This window comes from Desmodus rotundus, chromosome 11 (assembly GCF_022682495.2).
Source record: "Desmodus rotundus isolate HL8 chromosome 11, HLdesRot8A.1, whole genome shotgun sequence".
NCBI classification, from domain to species: Eukaryota; Metazoa; Chordata; class Mammalia; order Chiroptera; family Phyllostomidae; genus Desmodus; species Desmodus rotundus.
Genome location: NC_071397.1, coordinates 41,282,362 through 41,303,224, shown reverse-complemented (window position 1 = coordinate 41,303,224; position 20,863 = coordinate 41,282,362).

Sequence of the window (20,863 nt, the reverse complement as noted above, 5' to 3'; positions counted from 1 at the left end):
ATTACCTAGGATAACTTAAATTCTAAACATAAGTAGCTCTCAAACATGGAGGAGGAAATACACTCACCATTAGCCATTTTTCTTACATGTCTCATGGTAATATTTTCTTGGGTCTATCAGGTACATTATGAAAAAGTCCTCTGCAGATCAATCTGATAAATTGCTCTCTTATCATCTCCCACTCTTTCCCCAGACTCCAGTTGAGAATCTCCAGGAAAGGTAACATACCCATTAGATCCCACCAAATCTGTCTCACTCATTTACTTATTATCATTCTGCTTTCTGCTATATGACATTTAAATGGAATCTGGACTTTAAAAGTAGAAAACTGATGAATTCAAAAAATGTTTGACTGCTGCTTCCCAAATAGAATTGTATCTGGAGAGCATTATGCTAAGTGAAATAAGCCAGGCAGTGAGGGACAAATACCATATGATCTCACCTTTAACTGGAACATAATCAACAAAAGAAAAAAAGCAAACAAAATATAACCAGAGACGTTGAAGTTAAGAACAATCTAACAATAGCCAGGGGGGAGTGGGGAGGGGATAGTGGGAGAGGGGTTTTCAGGAACTACTATAAAGGACACATGGACAAAATCAAGGAGGAGAGTGGAGGCAGGGGAGGGAGGTGGGTTTGGCTGGGGTGGGGCAGAGGGGTGGGGAGAAAATGCAAACAAATGTAATTGAACAACAATAAAAATAAATAAATAAAAAAGAAGGTAAAAAAAAAGAATTGTATCTGAATGTACTGTCATCTTTGATAACATTAGTTCACAAATTAAGATTGTTTCAGTTTTGACTTCAAAATTTATTGGACCACTTTACTTATTTTTAAAAATAAGATCAATAATATTGAAATTAAGTTTATTATGCTCAATCACTTGGACATTTCAGTGAGGAAATAATTACATAGCTTTTAAAGAAACACACCCAGACATGGTCATCAGCAATGCTTATCAAGATGTTGACATGAAATATAGAATCTCTGTGGAATCAGAAATCCAAGTTCATCACTATTTATGTGACAGAGAATATTCGAGGTCTTATTTATTAAATTCATCTTTTAATGGTTTTAACTGAATACATAGATTAAATTGTTCTATGCAGTGGATCAATAGAATCAACATAAATGAAGATTAATATTCATTCAGTAAACATTTATTGAGGTACATGTGGGAAAAACAACAGCCTTCTCTATTCCCTCTACCTCCAAAAGCATTTGTTTAAGAATAATGACTGGCAACAAAAGAATTAAGGAGGACTTAGACAAACAGCTGAAATATGATAAATTCTGAGCCTTAAAATGAATTATAGCCTTGGCTGGTGTGGCTCAGTGGGTTGAATGCTGGCCTGCAAACCAAAGGGTTGCTGGTTCAATTTCCAGTCAGGGCACATGCCTGGGCTGTAGGCCAGGTCCCCAGTAGGAGGTGTGCGAGAGGCAACCATACACTGAGGTTTCTCTCTCTCTCTTTCTCCCTCCTTTCCCCCTCTCTAAAAATAAATAAATAAGGTTTTTTTTAAAAAATGAGTTGTAATCTTTTCTGGAGTTTGACCTTGGTTCATCTTACCAAGGTCCAATAGTTGGCAGGGTCTAGCTATTTTTGTAATAAATAATTAGGTGGACGGTGACCCTTAGGAGGGCAAATCTGTGTGGAGTGGAAACCAATGTTCTCTCCTTGGGTGCTCTCCTACATAAAAACTGAACTATGCAGATAATCGTGCTTTTAAATTTTTCAATCATTTTCAAAACATTTCAAAGATCTTTTATACACAAGCAATTATCATGCACCCAAATTTATAGATTATAAACAGTTGTGTATAAAACATATACTATTGGCTTATAAAGAGTTAGCATACTTGATTTAGACAGAAGGGTGTTACACTGGATGTTATTAATTCATTACTTTAATCATATTAAGTGAATAATTAATACTAGGCACTCTACTATATGCTCCGAAGTAGAGGTAAATGGTCACTGTCTCCAAGAACTTCATAATTTAATAGTGTACGATAAACAAGTACAGAAATAAAATCTAGGAGATGCCATGATAAAAATACATGTGGGATCTAGTGGGGTCTCAAAGGAGAGGTGATAATTGCTCAAACACAATTCATTTGAAAATTAGTTATGACCAGAAATTAATATTCCCAATTACTGCTTTTTAACGTTGGTAATTTTGTTGTACATGGAAGCAATTTTTCAAATTTATTATTAGCCTTAGGCAAAGGTGTCCATAATTTTTTGAGCATTTCCTCTTTTAAAAACAAATAAAAAAATTAAGTAGAAAGGAAATTAGGCCCTGGCCAGGTTGCTCAGTTGGAGTATTGTCTTGTACACCAAAAGGTTGCAGGCTGATTCCCCCTCAGGTACATATGTAGGTTGTGGGTTTGATCCCTGGTTGGGGTACAGGATGGCAACTGATTGATGTTTCTCTCTCACACTGATGTCTCTCTCTCTCTCTCTCTTTTTCTCTCTCTTCCTTACCCTCCCTTCCCCTTTCCTCTCTCTCTCTCTCAAATCAATAAAAACATATTCTCAGTTGAAGATTTTTTTAAAAGGAAATTAGTTAGGAGAAAAGGGGATTCAGTGCTAAATACTATTGGGTAGGTAGGGGCACAAATAGAGTATGATTTTCAAAGCCTCCCTAGAAGTGATATATGAGCTGTGTTTTGAAAGATAGCTGGCTGCTTTCTAGGTAGACAAGAGTCAGGAATGGAGTGGGGGCAGGGGACCATTTAAGGCAGAGGGAGTTGCTCTTTTGCTCTGGACAGTGGAGGAAGACTAGTTATTCTCAAGTTTATATCATTCAGAAAGAGATCAAGATATTTAATTTTAGTTTTTAAGTTCATTATGCTTAGTAAAATTTTAACACAACCAACAGAAGAAAGAGATAGTCAGTGGTGAGCTGGTAAGTGCTTAACAATGTTCCCTTGGAAAACAAAGCCCTGATTTGTGGCATTTGCCAATTTTTGTGATGTAAATATTCTTACCATGGCTGATTTCACGCTACCAACATGAAGTCACTGAACTTACAGTTAGAAGATACTTGCATAGTTGACTCTCAGGAGCTGCTACAGCCAGCTCTAACACAAATCTCAAAGCCAGAGAGAGGTAAGTAAGATTTGGAGGGAAAAAAAAACAAAACCCTTCAAGTTAAAACATAAAAGGCAGGGCAAATAGAAACTGAAAAGTAAGATGATAAAAAACACCTTTAATTTTATCCATGATGGCAATAAATGTAAATGTACTAAAAAATTAGCTATACACTATTTATAAAAAACATATTCAGGGCAAGATGAATCAGAAAAGATATCTAGAAACACAGGCTAGTAAAATAAAGGGAAAACCAAAAGAATGTTGTATTCTGGAAACCATGTTAATAAAGTGTTTTAAGGAGACAGTAATCATCTTAACAAAGGCCAATGGTACTCATTAAGTATCCATGTTTATTTCAAGCCTATGTTAGGTTGGCACTATGTAACTAGATTCTAACCAATGAGATAGATATCATAGTTATACCTGTACTTCATTCATTAGGAGGGATAAAGGGCCAAGCTACTGAGAGAGAAGATTCTCCCAGTCTAGCAAAGCCACATAGGGCATCAACAAACATCTACCGAGTGGCTACTGTGTCTTGGGCACAGTGACAGGTATAAGAAAAGAAATATTGGAGAACCAAGATGGCGGTGTAGGTAGACACACTGCGCCTCCTCGCACAACCAGAACTGACAGAAAATCGAACGGCAAGGAAGTCCAAAACCAAGGAGATAAAAAATAAACATTCATCCAGACCGGTAGGAGGGGCGGAGATGGGCAGCCAGGGCGGAAAGGACTCCCATTGCTGTGGCTGGACAGAGACTGGCGGAGTGTGGGATGAACGGGGCAGGCAGTCTGACCACTAGCAGATCCTGAGGCCCCACATTTGCGCAGATAAACCGAGAGGGCCGGACTCAGAGCGGCGGAGAATGGGGCAGGCAGAGCGGTGGGTAGCACCCCGAGGCCCCACATTCGAGCACAGATAAACCGGACAAACCGCGGGGAGCAAGGCAGACTGTGCAACCTAGGGCTCCAGCTCAGGGAAATAAAGCCTCAGACCTCTGATTGAAAGCGCCCCTGGGGGTTGGGGCAGCAGCAGGAGAGACTCCCAACCTCACAGGAGATGTCGTTGGAGAGACCCACAGGGGCCTAGAGTGTAAACAAGCCCACCCACTGGGGAACCAGCACCAGAGGGGCCCAGTTTGATTGTGGGTAGCAGAGTGAAAGATTGAGGTCTGGAGGAGAGTGAGGCGGGCACCATTGCTCCCTCTTGGACCCTCCCCCACATACAGCCTCACAGTGCAGCAACCAGTGTTACCCCACCCCAGGAACACCTAAGGCTCCGCCCCTTTAAGTAACAGACACGCCAAGACAAAAAAATAAATGGCCCAAATGAAAGAACAGATCAAAGCTCCAGAAATAATTCAACTAAGTGAGGAAGAGATAGCCAACCTATCGGATGCACAGTTCAAAACACTGGTTATCAACATGCTCACAGAATTGGTTGAATCTGTTCGAAAACCAGATGAAAAAATGAAGCCTATGCCAAGAGAAACAAAGGAAAATGTACAGGGAACCAATAGTGATGTGAAGGAAACTGGGACTCAAATCAACGGTGTGGACCAGAAGGAAGAAAGCAACATCCAACCAGAAAAGAATGAAGAAACAAGAACTTGGAAAAATGAGGAGAGGCTTAGGAACCTCCAGGACATCTTGAAACGTTCCAACATCTGAATTATAGGGGTGCCAGAAGGAGAAGAGGAAGAACAAAAAATTGAAAACTTCTTTGAACAAATCATGAAGGAGAACTTCCCTAATCTGGCAAAGGAAATAAACTTCCAGGAAGTCCAGGAAGCTCAGAGAGTTCCAAAGAAGCTGGACCCACAGAGGAACACACCAAGGCACATCATAATTACATTACCCAAGATTAAATGCAAGGACCTACATCCAAGATTAGTGTATCCAGCAAAGCTATCATTTAGAATGGAAGGGAAGATAAAGTGCTTCTCAGATAAGGTCAAGTTAAAGAAGTTCATCATCACCAAGCCCTTATTATATGAAATGTTAAAGGGACTTACCTAAGAAAAAGAAGATCAAAAATAGGAACAGTAAAAATGACAGCAAACTCACAGTTATTAATGACCACACCTAAAACAAAAACAAGAGCAAACAAGGCAAACAACTAGAACAGGAACAGAACCATAGAGATGGAGATCACATGGAGGGTTGTCAATAGGGGAGTGGGAAAGCGGGGGAAGGTACAGAGAATAAGTAGCATAGATGATAGGTGGAAAATGGACAGGGGGAGGGTAAGAATAGTGTAGGAAATGTAGAAGCCAAAGAACTTATAAGTATGACCCATGGAAATGAACTATAGGGGGGGAATTTGGGAGGGAAGGGGTGGGCAGGATGGAGTGGAGTGAGGGGGGTGAAATGGGACAACCGTAATAAAAAAATAAAAATTAAAAAAAAAGAAAAGAAACATTGAATAAACTGGCACGTTAAATGCTTTTGTAGCCTTATATTCCTTTTCAAATGTGTTTAAGTCACAAGACCATGTAACTTACTTCTACAAACAACTACTTCTATAGTGTGGTGGTATATTTCCCAAGAAGCATTCCTAGTGGTTACTAGACCAAAACAACATGAGTATGGCCCTCTCACTTTCTCCTTCTGAGCATCAGGCAAACATAGCTCCATGGTATCCAGGATGCTTCTCTGGAAACTGATTCTACTGAGCTGAAGGCTATTGTGTATTGTTTTGTTTTACCATAGTCAGTAACATTGTACTTTAATGCTGGCTGTGTGGATAGGTCTTGTGTTAGGTGAGATAAAAACACGAATGCACATACACATTAATACACAAGCACACACATTCTAGAGGTTTCAACACACATAAAAATAGGTTCATATTGAGTAGTGAGGTGTACCATGATCTGGATTTAACCAGAATGTAGGATGACCAAAAGGGTGCCTGTATGTTTCACCAAAGTCCAGAAAACCAGAGTAAGAGAAACCTGACATTTTTTAATCCACTATTAATAAAAACTTTTAAAAATACAATATGCATAATATTTAAACTATAATTTTAAAAAGTATACAGTGAGAACTATATTTAACACACACACAACCAAATAACTGAAATAGAAGTCTCATGATAGCGTATCTTCTATCCTATCCTATCCTATCTTTCTAAAAATCACCATTTGTAATCCACTAAATTAACATCATGTCCTACTAATGGCTACTACTCATGGTTTGACAAATAGTTTTTAACCTTATTAACTAGAAGAGAAAACTGAAGCTCAGAAACCCCCAAAGAGCTGCCCCAAGTCACAGGTGATTGCAGAGGTAGGACCAGAGGTCAGGTCTCCTGGTCCAGGGTTAGGTTCTTCTCTTAGTACCGTTTGCACCTCTCCTTGAATCCCCTGGAATAGGGATACATGTAAGAAGGTCGCATTCACTATAGCTCTGCCTTCTCCATTCAGCCTACCCCTAGCAAAGCATGCCAGAGAAAGAAGTCATTCAGAGCCAGTTGGGCTCCTCTGCTGAATGTCAAGTGGTTCCTCATCAGATCCCTGCTCCAGGATTGCAGGAGCTTGAAGGCATGCTGGTGGTGGTTTTCCTAAACTGGAGAACTTGGTCTCAAGGCAAACTAAATTGTAGCACAGAATGGGAGGTGAGTTTGCCCTAGCCCCTTCATTTATCTTCCTTTAATCAAACAGATGGAACGTTTTCATTGGAAAGAGGAGATTGTTATCCTTGGCTTTCCTGTGTTTCCAGCAGTATTTTTCTTAGGAATGTGTTAATAGCTGCAAAAATTTTAACACGTCTTCAAGTGCCTCTCATGTTAGGAGATTCTTCTCAGTTGTGGGAAAGTGGTTGTCAGTTTGCCTGGTATTTAAGTGAAATCAAAATGTTTCTGACAGGTAGATTAGGTTCTTACTTCAAATGTCCTGTCTTTACTGAATGTGCAGCTGGAAATCTCTCCCTTCAGAGGGAGACACTTTTTTTCTTGCCAACTCTGATTCCTTCAGTCCTCATTCACTCTCCAGGCAGTTGGGCCCAATAAATGGTTAACTTCAGGGCCAGTGTAGGAAAAGATTTGTAAGTTTCCTATTTCAAGATTGTGTGTCGTTTGGCCCTTTTGTGGAGAGCAATTTTTCCCTGCTGAACAAACTTCTTTATTTTGTCTTGTTTGAATAAACAAGAATATTTAAGTAACAAATAAGAAATATATTATGTAGAAGTCACTTCCAGAAGACAAATGTACAAAAAAAAGGAGTTTCCTAAATACAGCTATTCTATTTTTTGTTACACCTCTAAAATATGTTTATTTAATGGAATCAGAAGGTGGGGTGGGGTGGATCCTGAATTCATCCAAGGTTACAAATTCCTGAGTATTCCATTGAAAGAGAGATTGTCCTCTTTGGACATAACAGAATAATAATTGGTCTTCTGTGTCCCTACAGCACTTCCCTGCTCATATTGCCTTGCTAATGAATGTTTTAGGGAAGATGCATAAATGTTTCCAAATGAATTTTAAAATTTTTTTGTGGGTCAGCTGGGGTTGTTTTTCTGGCCTCTGCTGAACTCACTCCTCCATAGCAGTCGGCTGGCAGGTTGGGGATTAGACGATCAAGGATGGCATCGTGCATGTGTGTGACAACAGTTGGATGAGGTGACAGTGGCCACTGGATCATGTTTTTCTAATCATCTGCCCATCTAGCTCAGGCTTCTTCTTACAGAGGCTGCCCATTCCAAAAGCAGGAAGAGAAGGCAAGCTCCAATTCCCAAGGACTTCTTAAGTCCCTATATGCATCATTATTGCTATTGTCGCATTGGCGAAAACAAGACATAAGGCCAACACAAGAGCCAGTGTGGAAGGGGACTACCTGACATCGGATACAAGGAGGTGTGAACAAACTGGGGGCCATCACTGAAAATGTCCGCTGCACCTGGTGAAAGATACAGTGGTATCGTCAGATTAATGTGTGCTTTTAGTTCCAACTGCTTTAACAAACTTTCTGAAATGAGGGTAATATGAGAAAATGTTGAAATATAGAATGTGCAAATAATTCACAGACAACCTGGTCTCACCTTGTCATAAAATGAGTTTGAAATTTAGTTTTGACTTGATTGGTATTGAATACCTACTACGTGTAAGCCACTGGGCTTAATGGTAGGTCTATAAACATGGCTAAGAAATGGTTCATGCCCTCAAAGAATTTACATTGCAGTGGGGTAGTTAGACATATCCAAGACAGATTTGATAAGTCCTGTCTTTGAAACAAGAAACCAGCTTATTGAGAACTCTCAACTGGTTGAGATAAAAACATAAAATTATTTCTTTTAATAATGTATCACTCAACTGTACTCTGTCTTCATGTCCATACAGGACCCATTGTCTATAACTCCGAGAGTGCCAAAAAATGGCCTTTGTGGCTGTCCACCTAGCAGTCCTCTGCTAAACCATCTTTCCTTTCTCTCATTTCAGGAGTCACAGTCAGGGTATTATGTTCATCTAGGAAACACAATGCAAGTCTGCTTTTTCTACAAGCATCACCAAATTTTAAGAGTGATTCTTTGAGGCCTCCATCCTCCTCTCCCTTGGGGAATTGGGATCTTCTCTGTTAATGAATGTGGAACACCATATAAGACCCCTCCCCTTTCCTTTCCCAGAACTCCCTTAGATTTGCTGAGTGGTGGGGGTGCTGTATTTGGTCAGTTCTGGGGTCTCTCACTATGAGAGGTGTGTGGGGTCTGCTTCCAATCCCCAGTGATTCCCTAGGATATTTGATACTTAGATCTTTATTTCCCCCAGGTATGGACTCTAGTTACAATAGGGCCAATAGAAACAATGGAACAATAAGAAAAACTCCATTATATAACAGATCTGAGCCTAGTGCTATAGGAACACAAAAGGAATCATGCTCTTTCCTTGGAGGCTGGAGAAGACCTCACAGAGGTCTGGTGACTTTTCAAAGCTGGAGGAGACCTCGTTTATGTTTAGACTATATCTCAGCAACAGCAAACCATTACTATAAAAAGAATAAATCACAGAGTCATGATCTGAGTGTGGATGTCCCTGCAGTGCATCGAAGGCCATCAGTGTTACTACTTCATTATTCCTTCACATGTGCTCTTTCTCTCCTGTTGTCCAAACTGCTGTTCTCTCAATTGTCTTTGTCTTGAGATATTTTCCCTCTTTTTGCTTTCCTCTCTACCTCATTTCCTTCTTAATTTCATTATATTCTACTTCCTTTCTCTTGATTTTTCTCCTTCTTTCTCATCCATTGGGTGAGACCCCATTTTTACCTGGAGACCCACTCAGCTCCAAGGAGGTGGTTTGCAGGGTTAAAGTGATTGCTGAGTTACTGGGCTAATAGAGCATGTGTGTCCCAGAGATGTGTTTACCAAAGTGCGACCACATTTCCCTGAAAGAACAATTTAGCAAAGCCATTCTTTCCTTTTATGCCTCATGGGGATGAGTTTTCCTCACTGCCAATCCCTATTCTGGTATCAATACATTTCCCATTATCACCTCCCTTCTATTCTTTTTAAAAAATATATTTCATTTATTTACTTTTAGAGAGAGAGGAAGGGAGGGAAAAAGAGAGGGAGGGAAACATCAATGTGTAAGAGATACATTAGTCGGGAGCCTCTCGCACACCCCCAACTGGGGAGCTGGCCCACAACCTGGGCATGAGCCCTGAGTTGGAACTGGTGACCTATCGGTTTGAAGGCTGGTGCTCAACCCACTGAGCCACACCAGCCAGGACAATGAATGAAATCCTTCCCCTGGGCAAGCTTCTCCTACTGATTAAAGGGCTTAATTTTTATATATCTTTTGGAAGGTAAGCAAAGTACTGCCCAGAAAGTGTACTTCAAACGGCAGTTCTGGAGGGATCTGAGGACAGTGTTCATAAGCTCAGTAAGAATAAACTTTAGGCTTTTGGTTGCTAGACAGTAAGGTGTTTGAGTACAGTTTTCATCTTTATTGTGTCCCAAGAGCTGATCAAATGTTTGGTATCTGGTATATGGTCAGTAAATGTTTGAATAAAAAATAAAAATTCCTGCATTTTATTTTCCTAAATTTTGATTATTCTGTAGCTATGTTCTTAATGGATGGCTTTACCTGGGGCTGTTCAAATAGACAGCTTGGAAAGTGGATTTCCAGTGTGGCCATCTCGTCACCTCGGTCAGGAGGCAGGTTGCACAAGGACAAGCACGTTAGTGCCTCCTATTTCAAGACCAGAGTTGGGTCCAGAGAGAGAAAAGCATCTCTGAATCAAGTCTCTGCAACCTAATTAAGAGATATAGTTCTGTGTATGGGCTCTCGGCTCATTCTGTATCCAATAGTGATACAGAAACAAACAAAAGAAAACGTGTACTTTAAAAAGTGTTCATGCATCTACTAGTTCCCTTGCAAACTGGCTCCCGAACCTATTACAGCAACTTCTGTGGCCTTGGGCAGGCCAGGAAATAGTTTTAATTTGCTCAAGCCTTAAATTATAGACTATGCATTTGCAACTGTTTTGAACTAGTCAGCAAAGTCATAGATTTCAGCAAGTTTTAAAAGAGGTATTTCAGTTCACAGATTAGAGTATTTTAGATTATGTTGTTGAAAAATAAAACAAATTTAGGTTTTTCTTCCTCTGAGTAGTGAAATTGAGCAATATCCAAGAAAAATGAATAATGCTCATCCTTGTATTGAACTGCTCATCAGAACACATAATTTTTTTCTTTTCCTTTTTATTTCCAGCCACCAGTTACAACAGGTACTAAAACTGGCCCAACACCACCAGGAGTAGACAGTGATCTTTGTGAAATGTACATATATTGGGCAAAATTCGTCTCACAGGAACTGGAATCCTGTTGTAAGACATACGGTTTTAAAGTGCTGAGAGATGTGCAGCCAGAGCAAACAATTAGATTGTAGCACTTTGAATTGAGTCATTGAGTGCTGTATTTTAGGTGCCTCATGGTTGCATTTAAACCCTGTGCTACACCAGTGTATAATATACTTTTAAACCTTTCAAAACTTCGTTGTCACTGAAATTCATCATTATGTTCTAACATCTGACCTTTTATTAGGAACTAACAAGTGTTTGTGGAACACATGAGTGAACATCTGGGTTTCCTTTCACACTGCGCTGGAGAGGCTTGCCCCACTGAAAACTCTTCCTGCAATTCCAGGCACTTTCACCAGGTGGGCAAAGAAGCCTCTGCAGTTTGTTTAACCTGCGCTGAGCTATCTGAGAGAGGGCATAACAGAAACATGAATGAGCCCAGTTATTATTTTTTGGAAAAATTAGACTACTCATTAATATGTTTCTATAAATTATATATGTTGGTAAGAGATGAAATAAACACAGAGAAGGTCTGTAGCAAGTTTTTTAAAAAACATGTGTTAACTTTTACTTGTACAAAAGTTAACCACTAACTTTTCTGGTTTCCCCCTTTTCCTTTCAAGGTAATTTACAAAATAAGTACTAGCTCTGGCTTATCTACAAGCAAGTTACCCTTATATTATTCACAAGCTGCTATTAGCTTTAAAATGAAAACTCCTCCATCATTATCCCTGGTTGTTATGAGACCCATTGCTTCCCAATTACTTATTTAAGGATATTTCTTTGCTCAGCCTCTTCTTTTATATTTTGCTACTTTTTCTCTGTTTATTCTCTCCTAGAGGAAACCAGAGTTTTTATTTTTAATAATACTCTAAACTTTCAGAACACTGTTAGCCTTTGTTTGCTAAGCCTTGGAACTATGTTTTCTAAATATATTTTAAAGAGGGAAAAATCTCTGAAAACACATTATTCTTTTCCATGTAAAATTCCCAAGGTGATTTCATTAAAAAACATTAATAGCTCCCCTGGCATTATCTACATGTTGCTGACTGTAGATTATCCAAAACCTTTTTGGATGGAATAAATGAGATGGCTTTCCTTTTAGTTCCATATATCGGGTGTTAGGCCATAATATTATCCTGGATAACATGTCAAATAAAAAAGGCCTTCTTGTGGTCCCAGGTTGAGTAAGTGCCCATAATTTATCAGGTTGTTCATTAGGTTCTGGGGACACCAGACAAGGTTCTGGCCTCCTGGAATTTATAATCTAATGGAAAATGAATAATAGGAAAAATGGATATAATAATATTAAGCTCACAGTGAAGTTTGGAGGATTACAATGAGATAGTTGATATGAAACTGCTTTGTAAACTCTATAACATTAATTAAATACATCCTCTGCCATTTTAAACAACTTCTTGCCTTTTAAAATTAATTAATAGAGGTTTCTTGTATATTCCAAATCAATCCTAGTTGGTTTTAGAAGGAACAAACATATTCTCTCAGTGATTTGTTACCTTTGTATTTTTTTAAATTATTTTTATTATATTTTCCCTTAACATTTATCACCCTTATACTGCCCTCTCCTCACCCCCAGCAATCACCACCCCATTGTCCACGTCCACAAGTCCTTTCTCTGGTTTTGATGTAGTTAAGCACATTGATTTTTTCCCCCTAATGATTTTTTGGAGGGTTTTGTTTTAATAGTCCCTCTACCAAGGTAAGCATCTATTCTATCTTTTCTTTTATTATCTTTATAATTTTTTCTTTCACATTTATGTTTTAAATTTGTTTGGAGTTCACCATTAATAACTAGAGATTCCATTTTACTTTTCTCCACACAGTAAGCCAGTTTCCAAAATAGCATCTACTGAATCGTCCACTGTTTGTGATGCCACATCCATCATCCGTCATCCAGGAGGTCGACTTGTATATTTACAAGTCATTTTTCTTTCATTTTTCTTTTAATCTCTTCCTGTGCCAATGCTATATTGTATTTATTTTTTTGACTTTAGAAAGTGTAGAATATCTTGTAGGATGAACCTCTTTTTTCCTCAAAAGTTTTTCATGAATGTTAGAATCACTTTGTCAAGTTCTCCCACAAAAACTACCTATGATTTTCTACAGCTTTATTGAGATATAATTGACTGACAATAACTGCACATGTTTAAAGTACATTTATGTACTTTTGATAAATTTGATAAATTTGATTAATTATGATAATTATGATAATTTATTCATAATTTTGATAATTATGACATTTTTTAAAAGGGTTGCATATGACCAACACCCCAATAAAAATAAATGTATTCATCATTCCCCAGAGTTCCCATGTGCCCCATTATAATTACTCTCTTCCACTACTCCTGCTGCCCCTTCAACTTCCAGGCAATCATTAATCTGCTTTCTATTGGTTAGTTTGTAATTTCTAGAATTTTTAAAAATAGAAAAGAAGTTCAATATGTACTCTTTTTTGATGAGTTCTATCACCTAACTATTTGGGGATTTCACTATGTTATTATTTGTATCAGTAGTTCATTTATTTTTATTGCTATATAGTATTCATTTGTATAGATATACCACCAAGTTGAAGAACAACCTCTTTTGAAGGATATTGGGTTGTGTTAAGATGTCAGCTCTCACAAATATAATCTTTGTATGGACAGATGCTTTCATTTCATTAGGTAAATAACTAGAAGTGGAATGGCTGGGTGTTACGGATAACTTTCTTAAAACTGCCAAACTGGTGAAAAAGGATTGTACCATTTTACATTCCCATCTGCGGTGTAGGAGAGTGACATTTCCCCCACTTTTTAATTTTTACTTTTATTCTTCTTTATTCTATTATAGTTGTCCCAATTCTCCCCCTTTGCCCTCCTTTGTCCCACCCTATCCTGGGTTCCCACAGTCCATCCCCAACCCATTGTCCATGTCCATTGGTCATTCATATATGTTCTTTGACTGCTCCCTTTCCCTTCTTTCTGCCATTCCCCCACCCCCTTTCCTCTGGTAGCTGTCAGTCTGTTCCCTCTTTCCACCTCTCTGGTTCTGTTTTGCTCATTAGTTCATTTTGTTCATTAGATTCCTCTTATAAGTGAGATTATGTGGTATTTGGCTTTTACTGACTGGCTTCTTTCACTTGGCATAATAGTTTCCAGTTGCCTCCATGCTGTTGCAAAGGGTAGAAATTCCCTCTTCTTTCTTTCTGCTGCATAGTATACCATTGTGCAGATGAACCACAGTTTGAACAAAAAGTCAATTAATTCAAAGTGAATGAACTTATTTGACTGCTAAATCACCTCATCCATGCACATGGTATGTCTTTTTCTTTACTTCTAGATTTCTTCTATATCATTCAATACAGTTTAAAATTATTTTTACTGTAAATAAAACATTTAAAATTTCCTAGATATTTTATAAATTTCATTGCATATTATAGTTTTCCAGTTGCTTATTGTTGATATAAAAGTATATTTTTGCAAATTGATTTTATATCTGGCAATATTATTGAACTTTAATATTAATTATAGTGCCTATTGATTTTACTTGAAGTCCTATGTAGAGTTAATATCTACACATATGCAAATACCTACTATAACTTTTCCTTGTCTCATCTTTGGAGGAGCTTCTTTTGTTTCTATGTTTCATAGTAAATAATGGCAGGCATCCTACCTCATTCTTGACTTTAATGACAGTATTTCTAAAATTTCCCTATTACTTATGTTGTTTGGCCTGCTTTTTGGGGTAGAATACCCTTGCCATGTTAAAACGTTTTGTACTATTCCTATTTTTTGAGAATTTTTTAAAAGAAGGACCCTATAAATATTTGCTGATTTATTAAATAATCCTCTGTATCTATTAAAATAATCATGTGATTTCCTCATGTGCCAAATATCTTGATAGATTTTCTCAAGTTAAACCTTGAATTCTTAGAATTATTTTTAATGTATAGTTGGATTTAGTCACCTAATATTTATTTTAGAGTTCTTACACCTAAGTTCACAAGTAAAATTGGTGTTCATTTTCTCCTCTTAATTTGGAATGAAGAGTTAGTTTTGAAATACATTTTATATGAGGTTTATTAAGGTAAATCAGACAGATTTCCTGTTTTTATAATAACCTAAATAAAATAGAAAATTTCTGTATCATAAAAGTTTAATAGAACTCACCTTTTAAATTAATTTGGCTTGGTTCTTTTGAAGGTAGAAAAAGAATTTTAAAAAATTATTTTATGTCCATAGTGATTATTGGTCTATTCAATTTTTTAAAATTTTTTCTTGCGCCAATTATGATATTTTATATTTTTTAGAAATGTTTCCAATTTTGTCTGAGATTTATTAGCATATGGTCATTTATAACATTCTTTTGTGATTTTAAGAGTCTCTATAATTACCTTCTTTTTTAGTATACATTTGTTTGTTTATAGGTTTTTTTCTATTCTAATTGGTTGGTCTTATCAAAAGTTTATCATATTGAACTTTGTAAGAACCAGTTTTGGTTTTATTAACTTTTTGGTGTTGTTTATTTCATTAATTACTACTATTTTTCTGCTCTTCCTTACTGTTGTTTGGTGTGGAGGTGATGGCATTTTCGGGGATGGCTTACTTTAAACAAAGCTTGAACTTAATTGTTTTCAGTCTTATTTTGTGATAAATGCATTTGAATGTTTACATTTTCTGTCTGTTTCTCGCAAATTTTGATATGTAGCATTTCTTGTCTTCATATTTCATATTTTTTGAAGTGTCTTTTATAACATAAAATTTATGTTGTAGTGTTTTCTAAATGTCTGGATTATATTAATGATCTGTTATTGATTTCTAATTTTATTGCATTGATATCAAAGAATATAGTCTGTAAGAACTGTATGAATTCAATTCTACATAATTTATTCAGGCTTTACGTATTTCCTAGTACAATTGTGTGAATGTTTTTTTTCTCAGAAAGAATATGTTTCTCTGTTATTTAGTTGTTTTAACTTATTGATAATGCTTCTATTTGCTTGATCTATGACATTCTAAGAGGGATGTGTTAAGCCTCCAAATCTCTAAATTATTAAGTAAGATATTTATTTTCATAGTTTTGTCTCTTAAATACATACATATATATGTAAACATATGCTACCTTTTGTATTTTATAGTTCTAATTTATTTTTCTTTTCCTAATATATAATATCTACCTTCATTGCTTATAATGTTTATGTTGAACTCCACTTTTTAATGCTAAAATAGCGCAGTCTTTTTTTTTGGCTCATATTGGCCATTAACATTTATTACATTTGCTATGATATTAGGAATTTATCTTGTTTTTTACATATCATGCATTTTTTGTTTTACTTACAAAATTTTCTATATTCTAGTGTACTATTGGATAAGTTTTGAAAAATGGACATGCTTATGTAATGATAACCCCAATTAAGATATAGAACATTGTTTTCACCCCAGAAAGTTCTCTCAAAACCCCTTTGTAGAGGAGAGAACCAAGATGGAGGCGTAGGTAGACACGCTGCACCTCCTTGCACAACCAAAAGATGGACAACAACAATTTACTGACAGAAAATCAAAATGTATGGAAGTCCCACAACCAAGGAGATAAAAAAGAAACATCCAGACAAGTAGGAGGGGGTGGAGACGGGCAGCCGGGGAGGAGAGGACTCACGTTGCCGGGGCAGGCAGCGCGACTGCTAGCAGACCCCTCGACCCCACATTCGCACATAGATAAACCGGGAGGAATGGCAGGGGAGCAAAACAGACTGCACAACCCAGGGCTTCAGCTCCAGGGAAATAAAGCCTCAAACCTCTGATTGAAAACACCCGTGGGGGTTGAGGCGGCAGTGGGAGAAACTCCCAGCCTCACAGGAGAGTTCCTTGGAGAGACCCACAGGGGCCTAGAGCATGCACAAGCTCACCCACCCACTCGGGAATCAGCACCAGAGGGGTCCAATTTGATTGTGGGTAGTGGAGGGAGTGGCTGAAATCCAGCAGAGAGTGGAGCAAGCATCATAGCTCCCTCTCGGCCCCTCCCCCACATACAGCATCATAGTGCAGTGACCAGTGTTACCCCACCCCAGTGAAAACCTAAGGCTCCGCCCCTTTACATAACAGACATGGCAAGACAACAACAACAACAAAATGGCCCAAATGAAAGAACAGATCAAAGCTCCAGAAATAATTCAACTAAGCGGCGAACAGGTAGCCAACCTATCAGATGCACAGTTCAAAACACTGGTAATCAGGATGCTCACAGAATTGGTTGAATTTGGTCACAAATTAGATGAAAAAATGAAGCCTATGCCAAGAGAAACAAAGGAAAATGTACAGGGAACCAATAGTGAGGCGAAGGAAACTGGGACTCAGATCAATGGTGTGGACCAGAAGGAAGAAAGAAACATCCAACCAGAAAAGAATTGAAGAAACAAGAATTCAGAAAAATGAGGAGAGGCTTAGGAACCTCCAGGACATCTTTAAATGTTCTGACATCCGAATTACAGGGGTGCTAGAAGGAGAAGAGGAATAGCAACAAATTGAAAACTTATTTGAACAAGTAATGAAGGAGAACTTCCCTAATCTGGCAAAGGAAATACACTTCCAGGAAGTCCAGGAAGCTCAGAGAGTCCCAAAGAAGTTGGACCCAAGGAGGAACACACCAAGGCACATCATAATTACATTACCTAAGATTAAACAGAAGGAGAGAATCTTAAAAGCAGGAAGAGAAAAGTACACAGTTACCTACAAAGGAGTTCCCATAAGACTGTCAGCTGATTTCTCAAAAGAGACCTTACAGGCAAGAAGGGGCTGGCAAGAAGTATTCCAAGTCATGAAAGGCAAGGGCCTACATCCAAGATTACTGTATCCAGCAAAGCTATCGTTTAGAATGGAAGGGCAGATAAAGTGCTTCTCAGATAAGGTCAAGTTCAAGGAGTTCATCATCACCAAGCCCTTATTCTATGAAATGTTAAAGGGATTTATCTAAGAAAAAGAAGATTAAAAATAGGAACACTAAAAATGACAGCAAACTCACAGCTATTATCAACCACACCTAAAACAAAAACAAAAGCAAAGTAAGCAAACAACTAGAACAGGAACAGAAGAACCACCGAAATGGAGATCACATGGAGGGTTATCAGCAGGGGAGTAGGAGGGGGAGGTGGGGGGAAGGTACAGAGAATAAGCATAAATGATAGGTAGAAAATAGACAGGGGGAGGGTAAGAATAGTACAGGAAATGTAGAAGCCAAAGAACTTATCTGTATGACCCATGGACATGAACTAAAGGAGGGGGAATGTGGGTGGGAGGGGGTGTGCAGAGAGGAGGGGAATAGAGGAGGGATAATGGGACAACTAATAGCATAATCAATAAAATATATTATTAAAAAAGATAGCTAATATCGATATGTTTGTTAAATTTCTTTAAATTATGATTTATTATTTTTAATATGCATGGTCACTAAAACTAGATTTTTTAAATTATTTTATTATTGTTCAATTACAGTTGTCTGCATTTACTCCCCCTACCACCACAGCCAAACCCACCTCCCTCCCTTGCTTCCACCCGCCCTTGGTTTTGTCCATGTGTCCTTTATAGTTCTTTATGAAAACCCTTCCCCCCATTATCCCCTCCCACCTCCCCTCTGGTTAGACACATTTCCAATAATAGACCTTGAGAAATTAGTAGTTGAGAATTAACATATTAATTTCCTATAAATGTGTATTTCTAAAATACTGAAACTCAACTTATTCTAAAAATTAATTAGATTTGCTATCATCCCCATATTTTTTCAGTGCTAATTCTCAGCTGTGTCTTTGTCCAATTGATTACTGATGAGGGCCTAGTAAATCACTGAGCTTTTTCCAATTTGCTGAATTGAACTATCCACCTGGGGCCAGTTTTTCACTTATTACAGAAACTGATGGTTCTCCCTTGGCAAAGGACTTATTAAAAATATATGAGAACATTGTTGGAGATCATCTCTCCCTGATGCCAGAAATCTTGATTGGTTTTCCCCATCTAAGTACACTGGCTCCCTTCCCTGAGCTCAGACCCCCACTCCTGTCAACTGTCTGGTAGCTTTGGCATAAATAAAATAGTCGTGGTGAGAGCAATGGCTGACATTTGTTGAGTTTATCTTATGTGCGAGGCATTATTCGAAGCGTACTTTACATACATCGTTTCCTTTAATTTCTGGAAAACCTTACCCAGCAGGTACTACTAGTGTCCTTATTTTCCAGAAGAAACAACGGAGGCACAGGAAAACGCCCTGATTTATCCAAGGTCAGACAATTTGTATCAGACCCTAGATTTATAATAACAATAACTAACATTCATTGAGAATTTACTGCATGCCAGACATTAAGTGCATTCCTTATGTTCACTTATTTTTTTATCATCTCAACAGCACTATGGCACAGGTACTGCCATTTAACAAATGATGAGATTGCTGCAGAGAGGCTAAGTAACTTGCCCACATTGCACAGCTCGTGAGAGAAGGAGCTGGATTCAGGCTGGCTCCACAACCTGTGCTATGTTGCCACTTAATTTTATCTCTCAACCAGCCAAGAGTATTTACCAAGCACTTAGTGTATACACAGTATTCTGGGGATCAGAGAAGAAACAGCTTTATTTTTCATTTTTTTATTCAGTGAACTTACTGACTTAGAGAAGTAAAATGAAGACAAGTGAAAGCATTAGAGGAAAGGGAGAGTGCTGAACTCTTAGAGAAACTAGAGGAAAGAGTTTAGAGAAGAAGAGATGGGTACGGACTGGATGATTCTGTGACATCTCAATGAACTGGGTGTGGCTGGGGCCGGACCTTTAAGTACTATGAGTGATGAGGAGGAAGGAGGAGAGAGAATATTCTGGAATGTGGAATAACCTATGAACTTTCCATAAACAATCTGTTTCTAATTTCAGGGTTAAAACTTATTTTATCTTGGCATTTTTCCTCATTAGAAGGAACATATCAGCCTTTCAATATCTTGCTCTATAACCCTTTCTATTAAGAATAAATGAACTCTATAGAGTTTTTCAAAAATCTTCCAATTCTTCATTCCATCAGAGTAAAAATATTTCATGTCCTATGACATTAACTAGGAAAGCTAATTTCCTTTGCCTTTAATTTTGGCAATATTTTCCTTTACATAAATAATGACAGGAAGAATAAAAAATTCCTTGTGACACTTCAAATATAAATTTGATTAAAATGACATCTCTTTATGCACATAGTACATTTATATGTTTTGGATCAAAGACTTTTTTTTGGCAGAATAAAAGAGAATTAGCAGGTTGGTTTAATAGAGAGTCATCTGTTTTTAAAAGCTTATAATAAAGATGGTTTTTCTCTTTAATAACACCTAACTGGAAGATAGATTAATTTAATAATAGATTCACTCAGCATGTTCAAAATTGAACAAATGATTGTCCTCGAACCTGTTCCTTCTCCTGTGCCCTCCATCTCAGGTAGCTGCGTCTCCAGTTGCCAGCTCCTGAAGCTGAACCTGTCCTTCTCCCACACTCTTCATACCCATCAACTACCAGGGCCTTCTGGTGTTCTCATATTATCTCGAATATTTCTCAAAGGCTGATAGGGTCCCAGTGGGTCAACTAAAACAGGCCAGAGGGGACATGGCCAGGTGGAAAGGGCATGTCTGTCTAAAGAGAGCGTGTGTTTCTTACTGCCAGGCACAGTGTGATATGAGAATGCATCTCACTTCTGCAGACCTGGTATTTCCAAGGAGAAAAGGGAAATTTAGATTTTATGTGGAGTCTCTGGATTTTAAATTGTTGACAATTAATTCAGGCAAAACAAACTTACATTACATAGTTCAAACAAAGCATTTATGACAAGGTTGGATTTGCAAGCTGTCAGTTTGTGATACCTTTTACTGATAGAATTCTTGCTCTCCTTTCTCACTGCTCCTGTTTTAATTTAGGTCTGTTCCCCTGGACTTCTGTGTTGTTTTCACTAAACAAGATTAT